At 51.9% G+C, this 22156-nt stretch overlaps 1 protein-coding gene across 1 annotated transcript in view; it reads left to right on the forward strand.

The window, feature by feature from the left end:
• Positions 1 to 22156, forward strand: part of LOC138527543 (transmembrane protein 151B-like) — a 351127-nt gene that overhangs the window by 189496 nt on the left and 139475 nt on the right. The gene's annotated exons all lie outside the window — the stretch shown is intronic.

Below are 22156 nucleotides of genomic sequence, written 5' to 3' on the forward strand. Positions count from 1 at the left end.
GAACCAGCTCTAAATGTGTGTGAAACAGGCTTTCCATACAGTGTTGTTGTTGTGTGTCTAACAGCCGCATTACAAGTTGGCTGGTCTGGAAACAAGGTGCCGGTAACAACGTATACTTACACCTTTCTGGACCGGCCAACTCCAAGTGTGCCTCAAGGGGCTCTGATCTGCCGGCAGGCCTGACCTGCCGGTAGATCAGGCTCCTACTGGCAAATAAATGCCTGAATCACCAGCACTGTTATTAATAGCGCTGGTGATTCGAGCAACCCCAACCCATGGAGTCCTATCCATGGAATGGGGAGTTACTAGCGTCTCCACTGCCCGTAATATCCCAGTAATACCAGGAGGTGGAGACGGTAACGTAGTTCCCCTGCATCTCGCTGGAATTACCAGCGGGATACTGGGAACTCATAATGAGCCTTTAAGTCTTGAAAGTACAGTTGCAAACCACAGGGGGTTGTTTAGGAGGTCGTTACAATGCATTCATTTATGTGCAGAGTTCTATTCCTATTCAGGATAGAGAAAACAAAGCTAGAATCACTCTTTTTGCGTAACATAAGGTTTCACATATTTGTCAGGTTGATTTATTTTGTGATTCTTGTACTTTTCAGTCATCTTTAATAAACAAAGAATTTGTTTTAGCTCCTTAAAATTGTGCATTAAACACATATTTATATCAGCCACAGATGAGAATTATGTGATGTGGTCAAAGGCATATCATGCAGACTGGAATTAAATCCCATTTTAGATTAATTATGTGATCCAGGACACACCATTTAATGTCACTGTTCTGTATTAAATCGGGCTCCCAGGTGTAGTTTTGCTGTTATGGGGCAGGGATGCATGTTGGTTTTTTGTTGTAGGGGCTGAGAAGGCAAAATGACGGGTATAGGTTTTGTGTCTGAATGTGGGAAGCAAACTGAAAGGTCTGCATCTTTTGCCAGCTTGGCTTGCATTTGGCTCTTTGAATTCCTTGTCTCCGCTCCGCGCCTCTATTCTTCTTCAGTAGAGAAGATATGAAAGTGTGTGAAGGTCAAGACTTTGAAAGGACTTATTCTGTTCTTGGGAATCTTATTCGAAAATGTATATTATATTGTCAGAAAGGCTAATAAATAACATTAACAGGTGGAACTTGTTATTGGACTTCCTCTCCATGTTCAGAATTCAGTCAGTAACTACTGGTATTGACTGCATTCCAGACATTTTCCCCCCAGAAGCAGACGAAACAAGAGAAAGCATGACTCTGCATTCAAGAAAGAGCAGCACAATTTCCCATCAAGAATTCTTTCAATAAGTAACTCCTCCTCTTGGGGAATCTTTTTAGTTTGGACCATCAGCTGGTGCTTGCGCCACCTATAAACCAAAACTATTGCATTAGAGTACAGATAGGGAGAAATGTATAGGAGGGACACACAATTTGTAGGAGCTGTTTGGTTATTTGCCCACCCATTGACTGCCCATGGCCATGCTAATCCCTAAAGCCATTCGCACCCAGGTCCTGCCCCATCCTGCCCAAAACCCCTCCTCGTGGGAACTCTTTGAGTTGGCTTTACTCAAGCCTTACCATCAAACTTTGCACGCAAAGTGCCTTCTAGGGTTTTTTCAAAGTAGACTTATGAGAATTAATTACTTCATTGTAGCTGTAAACCTGCTACTTGTGTAATAAAAATATCCTAACCAGGTCTGCCTTTAGCCACTCGATTTATAAGCACTATGTGTGTCCTTCGGTAAAGTCCTGTTAAAAACAAGCATTGGCAAAGCCACCAATTCCGGCTTGTGTATAAGTATTCAGCATTTGCTAGGCACCACTATTAGATGCCCAGGTGCTCACACAATTGTGCACCTGCTACCATCAACGGCCAGTTAATGCCACTGTGGCAGTGCCTGGCAAGTGCCTTTCCCATGCCTACACAAGAGCCCAAACTGTTGGCATTGCCAATGCTTGTTTTCACTGCATTTTCAATGTGATAGGAAACACCCCTCTTGAGCTCACCAAGGTGGAAGCTAAAACATGGAATAATGCTTTTACTTATGTAAAGAAAAACCTTAAGCATTAACATTGCAACTCCTTCATGCACATGCTAAAACTTTTGCAGTTCAAACAAGTTAAAAGCCTTACCTTAGAAGGCCAACCTAGTGATTTAACTATTACAGATTGAAACCCCACTTTATTTACTAAGACATGTTGTGTAGTTTGTTCACTGTTACCAGCCTTATAGAACTCGGTAGGAGTCATTATCACTTGGGACAACGGCCCTTCCCTAACACGGCTTTACCTTGCGCCATAAATTGGGGGCAGGTAATTATCCTATGATAATGACCCCTGCCTCGTTTTAAAAGACTGCATTATGAAGCCAAAACGAGTTGTCCTCGATCACACCAACATTTGTTTCTCACTAAACATAAAATAGGACAGGTAAGAGCTACCCACTGTGAACATTTTATACCTTACTGCTAAATGCAGAAAATGCACAGCTTAATTCCAGGGGCCACAAGGGGGGAATGCGTCCACCCACTTTTTTTGAGAGGGGAGACACTTTGCCCCCTGTGTTTAAGAAATTAAAAAAAATAAAGAGAGAATAACAAGGGGCTGCAGTCGGGTTTCAAACCCTGGACGGGAATCGAACCCTGGCCTCGCAACTCTGAAACAATGCCACAGCAATCGTTGGTTGCAGAGCTGTCAGTTGTCTCATATTGACATCTTTCTGGATGTATTATTGTCTCGGGAGGATAGCTTAGGGGGCAACGTGCTCGCCTAGGAAGCGAGACGACACAGAGCAGATCCCGGGTCCGCGCTTAGAAATTACGCGCGTTATAAATAACCTGTCCTATCATACGACACAAGTTCTCCGATTCAAAAGGCGCATGCATTTTATACTTAAGCAGCAAGCTAATGTGAAAATCTGTTCCCATGTCCAATAATCAGTCGTGAAAGACAAGCCCGAATCAAATTTGCATAAATTAGCATATTGCTTGTTGACGCCTAGTGACTCCACTTCCCAGAGTGCCCCCCCCCCTTTTTTTTAGGACTCGAGCCCTTGAAAAATCGTATTGGAAATGTAGTAGAAGAAACTGATGTATGTATCGATTTGTATTAAGGCGCCCTCTTTCCCGTGTATACTCATTTGTTAGGCCTAAGTACAGATGACATGTATTCTGGTTCCCGTCTGTATATGTTTGGCAGTCATGCCTTGAGAGGCCGCAGGCTGTGCACACTGACAGCATGGAGAGTGCAGAAGAGCGAGGCCATGGCCCTTTGCAGTGTATAGGTTTGCAGTGGGAGTTTTGCACACTAACAGCATGGAGAAGCGAGGGCATGGCCCTTTGCAGTGTATGGGTCTGCAGTGGGAGTTTTGCTCACTGACAGCATGGAGAAGCGAAGCCATGACCCTAGCAGGGTTTTTGCACACTGACAGCATGGAGAAGCGAGGCCATGGCCCTTTGCAGTGTATAGGTTTGCAGTGAGAGTATTGCACACTGACAGCATGGAGAAGCCAGGCCATGGCCCTTTGCAGTGTATAGGTTTGCAGTGGGGGTTTTGCACACTGACAGCATGGAGAAGCGAGGCAATGGCCCTTCGCAGGCTATTGGTTTTCAGTGGGAGTTTTTCACACTGACAGCATGGAGAAGCCAGGCCATGGCCCTTCGCAGTGTATAGGTTTGCAGTGTGGGTTTTGCACACTGACAGCGTGGAGAAGCGAGGCCATGGCCCTTTGCAGGGTATAGGTTTGCAGTGGGAGTTTTGCACACTGACAACGTGGAGAAGCCAAGCCATGGCCCTTCGCAGTGTATAGGTTTGCAGTGGGAGTTTTGCACACTGACAGAATGGAGAAGCGAGGCCATGGCCCTTTGCAGGGTATAGGTTTGCAGTGGGGGTTTTGCACACTGACAGCATGGAGAAGCCAGGCCATGGCCCTTTGCAGTGTATAGGTTTGCAGTGGGAGTTTTGCACACTGACAGCGTGGAGAAGTGAGGCCATGGCCCTTTGCAGGGTACAGGTTTGCAGTGGGAGTTTTGCACACTGACAGCGTGGAGAAGCCAGGCCATGGCCCTTTGCAGTGTATAGGTTTGCAGTGGGAGTTTTGCACACTGACAGCGTGGAGAAGTGAGGCCATGGCCCTTTGCAGGGTACAGGTTTGCAGTGGGAGTTTTGCACACTGGCAACATGGAGAGTGCAGCAGAGCGAGGCCATGGCCCTTTGCAGTGTATAGGTTTGCAGTGGGAGTTTTGCACACTGACAGCATGGAGAAGCGAGGCCATGGCCCTTTGCAGTGTATAGGTTTGCAGTGGGGGTTTTTGCACACTGACAGCATGGAGAAGCGAGGCCATGGCCCTTTGCAGTGTATAGGTTTGCAGTGGGAGTTTTGCACACTGACAGCATGGAGAAGCGAGGCCATGGCCCTTTGCAGTGTATAGGTTTGCAGTGGGGGTTTTGCACACTGACAGCATGGAGAAGCGAGGCCATGACTCTAGCAGGGTATAGGTTTGCAGTGGGAGTTTTGCACACTGACAGCATGGAGAAGCGAGGGCATGGCGCTTTGCAGTGTATAGGTTTGCAGTGGGGGTTTTGCACACTGACAGCATGGAGAAGCGAGGCCATGGCCCTTTGCAGTGTATAGGTTTGCAGTGAGAGTTTTGCACACTGACAGCGTGGAGAAGCCAGGCCATGGCCCTTTGCAGTGTATAGGTTTGCAGTGGGGGTTTTGCACACTGACAGCATGGAGAAGCCAGGCCATGGCACTTCGCAGGGTATTGGTTTTCAGTGGGAGTTTTGCACACTGACAGCGTGGAGAAGCCAGGCCATGGCCCATCGCAGTGTATAGGTTTGCAGTGTGGGTTTTGCACACTGACAGCGTGGAGAAGCGAGGCCATGGCCCTTTGCAGGGTATAGGTTTGCAGTGGGAGTTTTGCACACTGACAGCATGGAGAAGCGAGGCCATGGCCCTTTGCAGTGTATAGGTTTGCAGTGGGAGTTTTGCACACTGACAGCATGGAGAAGCATGGCCATAGCCCTTTGCAGTGTATAGGTTTGCAGTGGGGGATTTGCACACTGACAGCATGGAGAAGCGAGGCCATGGCCCTTTGCAGTGTATAGGTTTGCAGTGGGAGTTTTGCACACTGACAGCATGGAGAGTGCAGAAGAGCGAGGCCATGGCCCTTTGCAGTGTATAGGTTTGCAGTGGGAGTTTTGCACACTGACAGCATGGAGAAGCGAGGCCATAGCCCTTTGCAGTGTATAGGTTTGCAGTGGGAGTTTTGCACACTGACAGCATGGAGAGTGCAGAAGAGCGAGGCCATGGCCCTTTGCAGTGTATAGGTTTGCAGTGGGAGTTTTGCACACTGACAGCAGGGAGAAGCGAGGCCATGGCCCTTTGCAGTGTATAGGTTTGCAGTGGGAGTTTTGCACACTGACAGCATGGAGAAGCGAGGCCATGGCCCTTTGCCGTGTATAGGTTTGCAGTGGGGGTTTTGCACACTGACAGCATGGAGAAGCGAGGCCATGACCCTTTTCAGGGTATAGGTTTGTAGTGGGAGTTTTGCACACTGACAGCATGGAGAAGCGAGGCCATGGCCCTTTGCAGTGTAAAGGTTTGCAGCGGGAGTTATGCACACTGAGAGCATGGAGAAGCGAGGCCATGGCCCTTTGCAGGGTAGCGAGGCCATGGCCCTTTGCAGGGTATAGGTTTGCAGCAGGGGTTTTGCACACTGACATCGTGGAGAAGCGAGGCCATGGCCCTTTGCAGGGTATAGGTTTGCAGCGGGAGTTTTGCACACTGACAGCGTGGAGAAGCGAGGCCATGGCCCTTTGCGGTGTATAGGTGTGCAGCGGGAGTTTTGCACACTGACAGCGTGGAGAAGCGAGGCCATGGCCCTTTGCGGTGTATAGGTTTGCAGCGGGAGTTTTGCACACTGACAGCGTGGAGAAGCCAGGTCATGGCCCTTTGCGGTGTATAGGTTTGCAGTGGGAGTTTTGCACACTGACAGCGTGGAGAAGCCAGGCCATGGCCCTTTGGGAGTTTTGCACACTGACAGCGTGGAGAAGCCAGGCCATGGCCCTTTGCGGGGTATAGGTTTGCAGTGGGAGTTTTGCACACTGACAGCATGGAGAAGTGAGGCCATAGCCCTTTGCGGTGTATAGGTTTGCAGTGGGGGTTTTGCACACTGACAGCATGGAGAGTGCAGAAGAGCGAGGCCATGGCCCTTTCCAGTGTATAGGTTTGCAGTGGGAGTTTTGCACACTGACAGCATGGAGAGTGCAGAAGAGCGAGGCCATGGCCCTTTGCAGGGTATAGGTTTGCAGTGGGAGTTCTGCACACTGACAGCATGGAGAAGCGAGGCCATGGCCCTTTGCAGTGTATAGGTTTGCAGTGGGAGTTTTGCACACTGACAGCATGGAGAGTGCAGAAGAGCGAGGCCATGGCCCTTTGCAGTGTATAGGTTTGCAGTGGGAGTTTTGCACACTGACAGCATGGAGAAGCGAGGCCATGGCCCTTTGCAGTGTATAGGTTTGCAGTGGGGGTTTTGCACATTGACAGCATGGAGAAGCGAGGACATGGCCCTTTGCAGTGTATAGGTTTGCAGTGGGAGTTTTGCACACTGACAGCATGGAGAAACGAGGCCATGGCCCTTTGCAGTGTATAGCTTTGCAATGGGGGTTTTGCACACTGACGGCATGGAGAAGCGAGGCCATGACCCTTTGCAGGGTATAGTTTTGCAGTGGGAGTGTTGCACACTGACAGCATGGAGAAGCGAGGCCATGGCGCTTTGCAGTGTATAGGTTTGCAGTGGGAGTTTTGCACACTGACGGCATGGAGAAGCGAGGCCATGGCCCTTTGCAGTGTGTAGGTTTGCAGTGGGAGTTTTTCACAATGACGGCATGGAGAAGCGAGGCCATGGCCCTTTGCAGGGTATGGGTTTGCAGTGGGAGTTTTGCACACTGACGGCATGGAGAAGCGAGGCCATGGCCCTTTGCGGTGTATAGGTTCGCAGTGGGGGTTTTGCACACTGTGAGCATGGTGAAGCGAGGCCATGGCCCTTTGCGGTGTATAGGTTCACAGTGGGGGTTTTGCACAGTGACAGCAAGGAGAAGCGAGGCCATGGCAGTTTGCAGTGTATAGGTTCGCAGTGGGGGTTTTGCACACTGACAGCATGGAGAAGCGACGCCATGACTCTTTGCAGTGTGTAGGTTCGCAGTGGGAGTTTTGCACACTGACAGCATGGAGAAGCGAGGCCATGGCCCTTTGCAGGATATAGGTTTGCAGTGGGGGTTTTGCACACTGACAGCGTGGAGAAGCGAGGCCATGGCCCTTTGCAGGGTATAGGTTTGCAGTGGGAGTTTTGCACACTGACAGCGTGGAGAAGCCAGGCCATAGCCCTTTGCGGTGTATAGGTTTGCAGTGGGAGTTTTGCACACTGACAGCATGGAGAAGCGAGGCCATGGCCGTTTGCAGTGTATAGGTTTGCAGTTGGAGTTTTGCACACTGACAGCATGGAGAAGCAAGGCCATGGCCCTTTGCAGTGTATAGGTTTGCAGTGGGGGTTTTGCACACTGACAGCATGGAGAAGCAAGGCCATGGCCCTTTGCAGTCTATAGGTATGGCTCTTTGCAGTGTATAGGTTTGCAGTGGGGGTTTTGCACACTGTCAGCATGGAGAGTGCAGAAGAGCGAGGCCATGGCCCTTTCCAGTGTATAGGTTTGCAGTGGGAGTTTTGCACACTGACAGCATGGAGAGCGCAGAAGAGCGAGGCCATGGCCCTTTGCAGGGTATAGGTTTGCAGTGGGAGTTTTGCACACTGGCAGCATGGAGAAGCGAGGCCATGGCCCTTTGCAGTGTATAGGTTTGCAGTGGGAGTTTTGCACACTGACAGCATGGAGAGTGCAGAAGAGCGAGGCCATGTCCCTTTGCAGTGTATAGGTTTGCAGTGGGAGTTTTGCACACTGACAGCATGGAGAAGCGAGGCCATGGCCATTTGCAGTGTATAGGTTTGCAGTGGGGGTTTTGCACACTGACAGCATGGAGAAGCGAGGTCATGGCCCTTTGCAGTGTATAGGTTTGCAGTGGGAGTTTTGCACACTGACAGCATGGAGAAGCGAGGCCATGGCCCTTTGCAGGCTATAGGTTTTGCACAGTGACAGCATGGAGAAGCGAGGCCATGGACCTTTGCAGTGTATAGGTTCGCAGTGGGGGTTTTGCACACTGACAGCATGGAGAAGCGAGGCCATGGCCCTTTGCAGTGTATAAGTCTGCAGTGGGAGTTTTTCACACTGACGGCATGGAGAAGCGAGGCCATGGCCCTTTGCAGGGTATGGGTTTGCAGTGGGAGTTTTGCACACTGACGGCATGGAGAAGCGAGGCCATGGCCCTTTGCAGGGTATAGGTTTGCAGTGGGGGTTTTGCACACTGTGAGCATGGTGAAGCGAGGCCATGGCCCTTTGCGGTCTATAGGTTCGCAGTGGGGGTTTTGCACAGTGACAGCATGGAGAAGCGAGGCCATGGCACTTTGCAGTGTATAGGTTCGCAGCGGGAGTTTTGCACGCTGACAGCACAGAGAAGCGAGGCCATGGTGCTTTGCAGTGTGTAGGTTCGCAGTGGGGGTTTTGCACACTGACAGCATGGAGAAGCGACGCCATGACTCTTTGCAGTGTGTAGGTTCGCAGTGGGGGTTTTGCACACTGACAGCATGGAGAAGCGACGCCATGACTCTTTGCAGTGTATAGGTCTGCAGTGGGAGCTTTTCACACTGACGGCATGGAGAAGCGAGGCCATGGCCCTTTGCAGGGTATGGGTTTGCAGTGGGAGTTTTGCACACTGACGGCATGGAGAAGCGAGGCCATGGCCCTTTGCGGTGTATAGGTTCGCAGTGGGGGTTTTGCACACTGTGAGCATGGTGAAGCAAGGCCATGGCCCTTTGCGGTGTATAGGTTCGCAGTGGGGGTTTTGCACAGTGACAGCATGGAGAAGCGAGGCCATGGCACTTTGCAGTGTATAGGTTCGCAGCGGGAGTTTTGCACGCTGACAGCACAGAGAAGCGAGGCCATGGTGCTTTGCAGTGTGTAGGTCCGCAGTGGGGGTTTTGCACACTGACAGCATGGAGAAGCGACGCCATGACTCTTTGCAGTGTGTAGGTTCGCAGTGGGAGTTTTGCACACTGACAGCATGGAGAAGCGAGGCCATGGCCCTTTGCAGGATATAGGTTTGCAGTGGGGGTTTTGCACACTGACAGCGTGGAGAAGCGAGGCCATGGCCCTTTGCAGGGTATAGGTTTGCAGTGGGAGTTTTGCACACTGACAGCGTGGAGAAGCCAGGCCATAGCCCTTTGCGGTGTATAGGTTTGCAGTGGGAGTTTTGCACACTGACAGCATGGAGAAGCGAGGCCATGGCCATTTGCAGTGTATAGGTTTGCAGTTGGAGTTTTGCACACTGACAGCATGGAGAAGCAAGGCCATGGCCCTTTGCAGTGTATAGGTTTGCAGTGGGGGTTTTGCACACTGACAGCATGGTGAAGCAAGGCCATGGCCCTTTGCAGTCTATAGGTATGGCTCTTTGCAGTGTATAGGTTTGCAGTGGGGGTTTTGCACACTGTCAGCATGGAGAGTGCAGAAGAGCGAGGCCATGGCCCTTTCCAGTGTATAGGTTTGCAGTGGGAGTTTTGCACACTGACAGCATGGAGAGTGCAGAAGAGCGAGGCCATGGCCCTTTGCAGGGTATAGGTTTGCAGTGGGAGTTTTGCACACTGGCAGCATGGAGAAGCGAGGCCATGGCCCTTTGCAGTGTATAGGATTGCAGTGGGAGTTTTGCACACTGACAGCATGGAGAGTGCAGAAGAGCGAGGCCATGGCCCTTTGCAGTGTATAGGTTTGCAGTGGGAGTTTTGCACACTGACAGCATGGAGAAGCGAGGCCATGGCCATTTGCAGTGTATAGGTTTGCAGTGGGGGTTTTGCACACTGACAGCATGGAGAAGCGAGGTCATGGCCCTTTGCAGTGTATAGGTTTGCAGTGGGAGTTTTGCACACTGACAGCATGGAGAAGCGAGGCCATGGCCCTTTGCAGGCTATAGGTTTTGCACAGTGACAGCATGGAGAAGCGAGGCCATGGACCTTTGCAGTGTATAGGTTCGCATGGGGGTTTTGCACACTGACAGCACGGAGAAGCGAGGCCATGGCCCTTTGCAGGGTATAAGTCTGCAGTGGGAGTTTTTCCACACTGACGGCATGGAGAAGCGAGGCCATGGCCCTTTGCAGGGTATGGGTTTGCAGTGGGAGTTTTGCACACTGACGGCATGGAGAAGCGAGGCCATGGCCCTTTGCAGGGTATAGGTTTGCAGTGGGGGTTTTGCACACTGTGAGCATGGTGAAGCGAGGCCATGGCCCTTTGCGGTGTATAGGTTCGCAGTGGGGGTTTTGCACAGTGACAGCATGGAGAAGCGAGGCCTTGGCCCTTTGCAGTGTATAGGTTCGCAGCGGGAGTTTTGCACACTGACAGCACGGAGAAGCGAGGCCATGACTCTTTGCAGTGTGTAGGTTCGCAGTGGGAGTTTTGCACACTGACAGCACGGAGAAGCGACACCATGACTCTTTGCAGGGTATAGGTTTGCAGTGGGAGTTTTGCACACTGACAGCACGGAGAAGCGAGGCCATGGCCCTTTGCAGTGTATAGGTTTGCAGTGGGAGTTTTGCACACTGACAGCATGGAGAAGCGAGGCCATGGCCCTTTGCAGTGTATAGGTTTGCAGTGGGGGTTTTGCACACTGACAGCATGGAGAAGCGAGGCCATGGCCCTTTGCAGTGTATAGGTATGGCCCTTTGCAGTGTATAGGTTTGCAGTGGGAGTTTTGCACACTGTCAGCATGGAGAGTGCAGAAGAGTGAGGCCATGGCCCTTTCTAGTGTATAGGTTTGCAGTGGGAGTTTTGCACACTGACAGCATGGAGAGTGCAGAAGAGCGAGGCCATGGCCCTTTGCAGGGTATAGGTTTGCAGTGGGAGTTTTGCACACTGGCAGCATGGAGAAGCGAGGCCATGGCCCTTTGCAGTGTATAGGTTTGCAGTGGGAGTTTTGCACACTGACAGCATGGAGAGTGCAGAAGAGCGAGGCCATGGCCCTTTGCAGTGTATAGGTTTGCAGTGGGAGTTTTGCACACTGACAGCATGGAGAAGCAAGGCCATGTCCATTTGCAGTGTATAGGTTTGCAGTGGGGGTTTTGCACACTGACAGCATGGAGAAGCGAGGCCATGGCCCTTTGCAGTGTATAGGTTTGCAGTGGGAGTTTTGCACACTGACAGCATGGAGAAGCGAGGCCATGGCCCTTTGCAGGGTATAGGTTTGCAGTGGGGGTTTGGCACAGTGACAGCACGGAGAAGCGAGGCCATGGAGCTTTGCAGTGTATAGGTTCGCAGTGGGGGTTTTGCACACTGACAGCACGGAGAAGCGAGGCCATGACTCTTTGCAGTGTGTAGGTTCGCAGTGGGGGTTTTGCACACTAACAGCACGGAGAAGCGAGGCCATGACTCTTTGCAGTGTGTAGGTTCGCAGTGGGGGTTTTGCACACTGACAGCACGGAGAAGCGACGCCATGACTCTTTGCAGTGTGTAGGTTCGCAGTGGGAGTTTTGCACACTGACAGCACGGAGAAGCGAGGCCATGGCCCTTTGCAGTGTATAGGTTCGCAGTGGGGGTTTGCACACTGACAGCATGGAGAAGCGAGGCCATGGCCCTTTGCAGGATATAGGTTTGCAGTGGGAGTTTTGCACACTGACAGCGTGGAGAAGCGAGGCCATGGCCCTTTGCAGTGTATAGGTTTGCAGTGGGAGTTTTGCACACTGACAGCGTGGAGAAGCCAGGCCATGGCCCTTTGCAGGGTATAGGTTTGTAGTGGGAGTTTGGCACACTGACAGCGTGGAGAAGCCAGGCCATGGCCCTTTGCAGTGTATAGGTTTGCAGTGGGGGTTTTGCACACTGACAGCATGGAGAAGCGAGGCCATGGCCCTTTGCAGTGTATAGGTATGGCTCTTTGCAGTGTATAGGTTTGCAGTGGGAGTTTTGCACACTGTCAGCATGGAGAGTGCAGAAGAGCGAGGCCATGGCCCTTTCCAGTGTATAGGTTTGCAGTGGGAGTTTTGCACACTGACAGCATGGAGAGTGCAGAAGAGCGAGGCCATAGCCCTTTGCAGGGTATAGGTTTGCAGTGGGAGTTTTGCACACTGGCAGCATGGAGAAGCGAGGCCATGGCCCTTTGCAGTGTATAGGTTTGCAGTGGGAGTTTTGCACACTGACAGCATGGAGAGTTCAGAAGAGCGAGGCCATGGCCCTTTGCAGTGGGAGTTTTGCACACTGACAGCATGGAGAAGCGAGGCCATGGCCATTTGCAGTGTATAGGTTTGCAGTGGGGGTTTTGCACACTGACAGCACGGAGAAGCGAGGCCATGGCCCTTTGCAGTGTATAGGTCTGCAGTGGGAGTTTTTCACACTGACGGCATGGAGAAGCGAGGCCATGGCCCTTTGCAGGGTATGGGTTTGCAGTGGGAGTTTTGCACACTGACGGCATGGAGAAGCGAGGCCATGGCCCTTTGCAGGGTATGGGTTTGCAGTGGGGGTTTTGCACACTGTGAGCATGGTGAAGCGAGGCCATGGCCCTTTGCGGTGTATAGGTTCGCAGTGGGGGTTTTGCACAGTGACAGCATGGAGAAGCGAGGCCATGGCCCTTTGCAGTGTATAGGTTCGCAGCAGGTGTTTTGCACACTGACAGCACAGAGAAGCGAGGCCATGGTGCTTTGCAGTGTGTAGGTTCGCAGTGGGAGTTTTGCACACTGACAGCACGGAGAAGCGACACCATGACTCTTTGCAGTGTGTAGGTTCGCAGTGGGGGTTTTGCACAGTGACAGCATGGAGAAGCGAGGCCATGGCCCTTTGCAGTGTATAGGTTCGCAGCAGGTGTTTTGCACACTGACAGCACAGAGAAGCGAGGCCATGGTGCTTTGCAGTGTGTAGGTTCGCAGTGGGGGTTTTGCACACTGACAGCACGAAGAAGCGACACCATGACTCTTTGCAGTGTGTAGGTTCGCAGTGGGAGTTTTGCACACTGACAGCGTGGAGAAGCCAGGCCATGGCCCTTCGCAGGGTATAGGTTTGTAGTGGGAGTTTTGCACACTGACAGCGTGGAGAAGCCAGGCCATGGCCCTTCGCAGGGTATAGGTTTGCAGTGGGAGTTTTGCACACTGACAGCATGGAGAAGCGAGGCCATGGCCCTTTGCGGTGTATAGATTTGCAGTGGGAGTTTTGCACACTGACAGCATGGAGAAGCGAGGCCATGGCCCTTTGCAGTGTATAGGTTTGCAGTGGGAGTTTTGCACACTGACAGCATGGAGAAGCGAGGCCATGGCCCTTTGCAGTGTATAGGTTTGCAGTGGGGGTTTTGCACACTGACAGCATGGAGAAGCGAGGCCATGGCCCTTTGCAGTGTATAGGTATGGTCCTTTGCAGTGTATAGGTTTGCAGTGGGAGTTTTGCACACTGTCAGCATGGAGAGTGCAGAAGAGCGAAGCCATGCCCTTTCCAGTGTATAGGTTTGCAGTGGGAGTTTTGCACACTGACAGCATGGAGAGTGCAGAAGAGCGAGGCCATGGCCCTTTGCAGGGTATAGGTTTGCAGTGGGAGTTTTGCACACTGGCAGCATGGAGAAGCGAGGCCATGGCCATTTGCAGTGTATAGGTTTGCAGTGGGGGTTTTGCACACTGACAGCATGGAGAAGCGAGGCCATGGCCCTTTGCAGTGTATAGGTTTGCAGTGGGAGTTTTGCACACTGACAGCATGGAGAAGCAAGGCCATGGCCATTTGCAGTGTATAGGTTTGCAGTGGGGGTTTTGCACACTGACAGCATGGAGAAGCGAGGCCATGGCCCTTTGCAGTGTATAGGTTTGCAGTGGGCGTTTTGCACACTGACAGCATGGAGAAGCGAGGCCATGGCCCTTTGCAGGGCATAGGTTTGCAGTGGGGGTTTTGCACAGTGACAGCATGGAGAAGCGAGGCCATGGACCTTTGCAGTGTATAGGTTCGCAGTGGGGGTTTTGCACACTGACAGCACGGAGAAGCGAGGCCATGGACCTTTGCAGTGTATAGGTCCGCAGTGGGGGTTTTGCACACTGACAGCACAGAGTAGCGAGGTCATGACTCTTTGCAGTGTGTAGGTTCGCAGTGGGGGTTTTGCACACTGACAGCACGGAGAAGCGAGGCCATGACTCCTTGCAGTGTGTAGGTTCGCAGTGGGAATTTTGCACACTGACAGCACAGAGAAGCGAGGCCATGGCGCTTTGCAGTGTATTTGTTCGCAGTGGGGGTTTTGCACACTGACAGCACGGAGAAGCGAGGCCATGGCCCTTTGCAGGGTGTAGGTTCGCAGTGGGGGTTTTGCACACTGACAGCACGGAGAAGCGAGGCCATGGCCCTTTGCAGGGTGTAGGTTCGCAGTGGGGGTTTTGCACACTGACAGCACGGAGAAGCGAGGCCATGGCCCTTTGCAGCGTATAGGTTCGCAGTGGGGGTTTTGCACACTGACAGCACGGAGAAGCGTGGCCATGGCCCTTTGCAGGGCATGGGTTCGCAGTGGGGGTTTTGCACACTGACAGCACGGAGAAGTGTGGCCATTGCCCTTTGCAGTGTATGGGTTTGCAGTGGGAGTTTTGCACACTGACAGCACGGAGAAGCAAGGCCATGGCCCTTTGCAGGGTATGGGTTTGTAGCGAGAGTTTTGCACACTGACAGCACGGAGAAGTGAGGCCATGGTGCTTTGCAGTGTTTAGGTCCGCAGTGGGGGTTTTGCAGACTGACAGCACGGAGAAGCGAGGCCATGACTCTTTGCAGTGTGTAGGTTCGCAGTGGGGGTTTTGCACACTGACAGCACGGAGAAGCGAGGCCATGACTCTTTGCAGTGTGTAGGTTCGCAGTGGGGGTTTTGCACACTGACAGCACGGAGAATCGGGGCAATGGCGCTTTGCAGTGTATTGGTTCGCAGTGGGGGTTTTGCACACTGACAGCACAGAGAAGCGAGGCCATGGCGCTTTGCAGTGTATTGGTTTGCAGTGGGGGTTTTGCACACTGACAGCACGAAGAAGCGAGGCCATGGCACTTTGCAGTGTATGGGTTTGCAGTGGGAGTTTTGCACACTGACAGCACGGAGAAGCGAGGCCATGGCCCTTTGCAGGGTATGGGTTTGCAGCTGGGATTTTGCACACTGACAGCACAGAGAAGCGAGGCCGAGGCCCTTTGCAGGGTATGGGTTTGCAGCGGGGGTTTTGCACACTGACAGCACGGAGAAGCGAGGCCGTGGGCCTTTGCAGGGTATGGGTTTGCAGTGGGAGTTTTGCACACTGTCAGCACGGAGAAGCGAGGCCGTGGGCCTTTGCAGGGTATGGGTTTGCAGTGAGAGTTTTGCACACTGTCAGCACGGAGAAGCGAGGCAGTGGCCCTTTGCAGGGTATGGGTTTGCAGCGGGAGTTTTGCACACTGACAGCATGGAGAAGCGAGGCCCTTTGCAGGGTATAGGTTTGCAACGGGGGTTTTGCACACTGACAGCATGGAGAAGCGAGGCCATGGCCCTTTGCAGTGTATAGGTTTGCAGTGGGAGTTTTGCACACTGACAGCATGGAGAAGCGAGGCCATGGCCCCTTTGCAGGGTATAGGTTTGTAGTGGGAGTTTTGCACACTGACAGCGTGGAGAAGCCAGGCCATGGCCCTTTGCAGGGTATAGGTTTGCAGTGGGAGTTTTGCACACTGACAGCATGGAGAAGCGAGGCCATAGCCCTTTGCGGTGCATAGGTTTGCAGTGGGAGTTTTGCACACTGACAGCATGGAGAAGCGAGGCCATGGCCCTTTGCAGTGTATAGGTTTGCAGTGGGAGTTTTGCACACTGACAGCATGGAGAAGCGAGGCCATGGCACTTTGCAGTGTATAGGTTTGCAGTGGGGGTTTTGCACACTGACAGCATGGAGAAGCGAGGCCATGGCCCTTTGCAGTGGATAGGTATGGCCCTTTGCAGTGTATAGGTTTGCAGTGGGAGTTTTGCACACTGACAGCATGGAGAGTGCAGAAGAGCGAGGCCATGGCCCTTTGCAGGGTATAGGTTTGCACACTGACAGCACGGAGAAGCAAGGCCATGGACCTTTGCAGTGTATAGGTTCGCAGTGGGGGTTTTGCACACTGACAGCACGGAGAAGCGAGGCCATGACTCTTTGCAGTGTGTAGGTTCGCAGTGGGGGTTTTGCACACTGACAGCACGGAGAAGCGAGGCCATGACTCTTTGCAGTGTGTAGGTTCGCAGTGGGAGTTTTGCACACTGACAGCACAGAGAAGCGAGGCCATGGCGCTTTGCAGTGTATTTGTTCGCAGTGGGGGTTTTGCACACTGACAGCACAGAGAAGCGAGGCCATGGCCCTTTGCAGGGTGTAGGTTCGCAGTGGGGGTTTTGCACACTGACAGCACGGAGAAGCAAGGCCATGGCCCTTTGCAGGGTGTAGGTTCGCAGTGGGGGTTTTGCACACTGACAGCACGGAGAAGCGAGGCCATGGCCCTTTGCAGCGTATAGGTTCGCAGTGGGGGTTTTGCACACTGACAGCACGGAGAAGCGAGGCCATGGCCCTTTGCAGGGTATGGGTTCGCAGTTGGGGTTTTGCACACTGACAGCACGGAGAAGCAAGGCCATGGCCCTTTGCAGGGTATGGGTTTGTAGTGGGAGTTTTGCACACTGACAGCACGGAGAAGCGAGGCCATGGTGCTTTGCAGTGTTTAGGTTCGCAGTGGGGGTTTTGCACACTGACATTACGGAGAAGTGAGGCCATGACTCTTTGCAGTGTTTACGTTCGCAGTGGGGTTTTTGCACACTTACAGCACAGAGAAGCGAGGCCATGACTCTTTGCAGTGTATAGGTTCGCAGTGGGAGTTTTGCACACTGACAGCACAGAGAAGCGAGGCCATGGCGCTTTGCAGTGTATTGGTTCGCAGTGGGGGTTTTGCACCCTGACAGCACGGAGAAGCGAGGCCATGGCGCTTTGCAGTGTATTGGTTCGCAGTGGGGGTTTTGCACACTGACAGCACGGAGAAGCGGGGCAATGGCGCTTTGCAGTGTATTGGTTCGCAGTGGGGGTTTTGCACACTGACAGCACAGAGAAGCGAGGCCATGGCGCTTTGCAGTGTATTGGTTCGCAGTGGGGGTTTTGCACACTGACAGCACGAAGAAGCGAGGGCATGGCGCTTTGCAGTGTATGGGTTTGCAGTGGGAGTTTTGCACACTGACAGCACGGAGAAGCGAGGCCATGGCCCTTTGCAGTGTATTTGTTCGCAGTGGGGGTTTTGCACACTGACAGCACAGAGAAGCGAGGCCATGGCCCTTTGCAGGGTGTAGGTTCGCAGTGGGGGTTTTGCACACTGACAGCACGGAGAAGCAAGGCCATGGCCCTTTGCAGGGTGTAGGTTCGCAGTGGGGGTTTTGCACACTGACAGCACGGAGAAGCGAGGCCATGGCCCTTTGCAGCGTATAGGTTCGCAGTGGGGGTTTTGCACACTGACAGCACGGAGAAGCGAGGCCATGGCCCTTTGCAGGGTATGGGTTCGCAGTGGGGGTTTTGCACACTGACAGCACGGAGAAGCAAGGCCATGGCCCTTTGCAGGGTATGGGTTTGTAGTGGGAGTTTTGCACACTGACAGCACGGAGAAGCGAGGCCATGGTGCTTTGCAGTGTTTAGGTTCGCAGTGGGGGTTTTGCACACTGACATCACGGAGAAGCGAGGCCATGGCGCTTTGCAGTGTATTGGTTCGCAGTGGGGTTTTGCACCCTGACAGCACGGAGAAGCGAGGCCATGGCGCTTTGCAGTGTATTGGTTCGCAGTGGGGGTTTTGCACACTGACAGCACGGAGAAGCGGGGCAATGGCGCTTTGCAGTGTATTGGTTCGCAGTGGGGGTTTTGCACACTGACAGCACAGAGAAGCGAGGCCATGGCGCTTTGCAGTGTATTGGTTCGCAGTGGGGGTTTTGCACACTGACAGCACGAAGAAGCGAGGGCATGGCGCTTTGCAGTGTATGGGTTTGCAGTGGGAGTTTTGCACACTGACAGCACGGAGAAGCAAGGCCATGGCCCTTTGCAGGGTATGGGTTTGCAGCTGGGATTTTGCACACTGACAGCACAGAGAAGCGAGGCCGAGGCCCTTTGCAGGGTATGGGTTTGCAGCGGGGGTTTTGCACACTGACAGCACGGAGAAGCGAGGCCGTGGGCCTTTGCAGGGTATGGGTTTGCAGTGGGAGTTTTGCACACTGTCAGCACGGAGAAGCGAGGCTGTGGGCCTTTGCAGGGTATGGGTTTGCAGTGAGAGTTTTGCACACTGTCAGCACGGAGAAGCGAGGCCGTGGCCCTTTGCAGGGTATGGGTTTGCAGCGGGAGTTTTGCACACTAACAGCATGGAGAGGCGAGGCCCTTTGCAGGGTATAGGTTTGCAACGGGGGTTTTGCACACTGACAGCATGGAGAAGCGAGGCCATGGCCCTTTGCAGTGTATAGGTTTGCAGTGGGAGTTTTGCACACTGACAGCATGGAGAAGCGAGGCCATGGCCCCTTTGCAGTGTATAGGTTTGCAGTGGGAGTTTTGCACACTGACAGCATGGAGAAGCGAGGCCATGGCCCTTTGCAGGGTATAGTTTTGCATTGGGATTCTCTTGCATGTTCAGTGTGCTTTATATGTGCTCAAACCACACCGCCATATTTTACAAATAGTAGCCTGTGTGTGTTGAAGATGAAAGTAGAGCCTAGTTTCCTCTACACACACTTTACACATCCCATTAACGACTAATGTGCTTTTTAAAAATTTATTTGCACAGTTGTGGAAAATAGTAGTTACAAATTCATATTTTACCCACAAAATGTTCACGTGACTCTAGAGGCAAAATAATTAGTTACATCTAAATCCAAACATTATCACTAAGACTTGTTTAAGATGAAGGATGCCTAAATAATATTATAAGCCTGGGGAGTGACGTAGCACTCTTCCATTGAACAGTTTCCGGGCCCTACAAGCTGGTAACATTTTGTAAATCTCATAATGGACCAAGAAACTGAGCAATGGGGAGGAGCTGCGTGACCTCCCGGTCACCACCGCCGGGAATGTCCCTCAGTGCAGTGCTCCCCCATCATGGGAGAACCATGCAGAGAGCCCCGTCTCCCGCCCACATCATAAAGTCTCAACCTGGGCAAACCTGGCAGACGTAGACCAGACACAGAGAATCCTCTGCCACCTAGCCCCTCATCCTTACCTTATTAACGTGGAGGATGGATGGCTCCGCCCCCTTACCGCTGGCCCTTCTCCACATCATCACCGGATCTTCACTCACTCACCTTTCTGGGATGCACCCAGCTTATGTGATCCAGCTAGAAACTAAGCACCGCCCCTCCCTCCCGCCTTATCATTGTGTGCATGTTTTCTGGTAACTAGCCAGTTCCCAGCGACCACTGCAGACAGATTGCCTTTAAAAGAACCTTCACCCCAAAGGGTCATAATAGCTTTATATACCACTCTGCACTCGGCCATGAGCCTTTAACTCTTTCTTCAGGGCCCATGACTCCTGGCATGGCACTCAGGTGAGGACTATAACGTTTAAATATCATCTGTTCAAAAAAACGCTTCATGGTGCATTGCAAACAATGCCAAATAGATGCTTTACAGCAGGCTTGCCCAACCTTTTTGAATGTGGGGCCGAAGTATTAACTTTTTGTCACCCGGTGGGCCGGTGAGCCAAAAGTCAACACCCTCACCCAAAGCAATATATTCAAAAGCGATGGTGTGTGACCTTTGACATAATAGCATCACAGGCATAGCCATGCAGTCCCAAAGATAGCTTTTGGCGACAGGGGCAGTGATCAAAGGTTAGTTTCTTGTGATTTCTTCCAGTGTGTATGTGTTGATATTTCTTTGAAATAGTGGGGGCGACTGAGAGTAGCGAGGGAGCTATAACAATCTAGGGAGGATTTGGGGGATCCCCTCAGCCCCCCAAGATATTTTTTCCAAATATGGGTCTGAAATGGTACATTTTACAGCAGGAAATGTGACCTTAAAGCCATAAGTTTAGAATCAGTTCTAAAGGGGAACATGTACATTCCATGTCACCAACAGCAGTCAAGAACATTGTAGAACACAACACATTTGAATGATCAATGTGTCCACAGTGTGCATTCAATCACTCGATGTATGTCTGCTACCAAGTGTCGTGGATGAAGGTCCTCCCCCAAAATTACAATGACAAAGTATCATTGTTTCGACTCTGGTTTTTGAAGTTTGTTGAAAATAAAATAAGCATAAAACAATTTTGTTATATAAGAAAAGACATAACTAAAACAAAATATTGACTTGTACCCAGCCATTTTTTTGTTCACATGGCTTGTAGGTGTCTTGAACCCTGCAACATTGACCAAATAAATAAATAAACCGGGCTGTGGCCTTTCACTGCCTCTGGTGCCCCCTTCCCTCCTTCATTGTGCATGAGCCACATACTTTTTCCCTCCATCATTGCCCCTAAACCACAGACTCTTTCCCTGCTTCATTTCCCCTGAGCCAGACTCTTTCCCTCCGCCATTGCCCCTGAGCCGCAGACTCATTGAAACAGACTCATTCCCTCCACCATTGCTCCTGAGCCACAGACTCTTTCCCTCTGCCATTGCCCCTGAGCCACAGACTCTTTCCCTCCTTCATTGTCGCTGAGCCACAGACTCTTTCCCTCCTCCATTGTCCCTGAGCCGCAGACACTTTCCCTCCATCATTGCCCCTAAACCACAGACTCTTTCCCTCATTCATTGCCCCTGAGCCACAGACTCTTTCCCTCCGCCATTGCCCCTGAGCCACAGACTCTTTCCCTCCTTCATTGTCGCTGAGCCACAGACTCTTTCCCTCCTTCATTGCCCCTGAGCCGCAGACACTTTCCCTCCATCATTGCCCCTGAACCACAGACTCTTTCCCGCCTTCATTGCAGCTGAGCCACAGACTCTTTCCCTCCTTCATTGCCCATGAGCCTCAGACTCTTTCCCTCCTTCATTGCCCCTGAGCCGCAGACTCTCCCCCTCTGCCATTGCCCCTACGCACACTGTTGCTTGCATGTTCCTACATGAGCTAGAAACCAGGGGGTGCAGAGCACAGTGGGGCGCAGAAACTAATCTTCAAGGGCTGCATAGAAAGGGGGTGCAGAGAGCAGCGGGTCGCAGGCACTAGACTTCCAGGGCTGCATGCAAGGAAAGGGCTGCAGAGAGCAGTGGTGAGGAGGAATTAGACTTCCAGGGCTGTATAGAAAGGGGGTGCAGAGCGCAATGGGGCACAGGAACTAAACTTCCAGGGCTGCATTGAAAGGGGGTGCAGAGAGCAGTGGGGCACAGGCACTAGACTACCAGGGCTGCACAGAAAGGGCTGTAGAGAGCAGTGGGGCACACAAACTAGACTTCCAAGGCTACATAGAAAGAGGGTGCAGAGAGCAGTGGGGCGCACGCACTAGACTACAAGTGCTGCACGGAAAGGGCTGCAGAGAGCAGTGGGGTGCAGGAACTAGACTTCCAGGGCTGTATAGAAAGGGGGTGCCCAGAGGCAGTAACAGTCCTCTGACATGGCAGTTTATTTATTTATTTGGTCAATGTTTGTCGGGTCTGTGGACCTGATTAATTTATTTATTTCTGCAATGTTGGTCAGACTCAACATTGCAGAAATAAATAAATTAATCAGGTCCACGGACCCGACAAATATTGGGCAAATAAATAAATAAACCGGGCTTGTGGCCTGTAAGTAACTGCCTCTGGTGCACCCTTCCAGGGGGCACCAGAGGCAGTAACAGTCCTCTGGCAGGGCCGGGTTTATTTATTTATTTTCCCAATGTTCTTCGGGTCTGTGGACCTGATTAATTTATTTATTTCTGCAATGTTGGTCGGAGCCAACATTGCAGGAATGAATAATTTAATCAGGTCCATGGACCAACAAACATCGGGCAAATAAATAAATAAACTGGGCCGTGACCTGTAAGTAACTGACTCTGGCCAGAGGCAGTAACAGTCCTCCGCCACGGCCCAGTTTATTTATTTATTTATTTGTTCAATGTTTGTCGGGTCTGTGGACCCGATTAATTTATTCATTTCTGCAATGTTGG

This window comes from Ambystoma mexicanum, chromosome 14 (assembly GCF_040938575.1).
Source record: "Ambystoma mexicanum isolate Mex_15411 chromosome 14, UKY_AmexF1_1, whole genome shotgun sequence".
NCBI classification, from domain to species: domain Eukaryota; kingdom Metazoa; phylum Chordata; class Amphibia; order Caudata; family Ambystomatidae; genus Ambystoma; species Ambystoma mexicanum.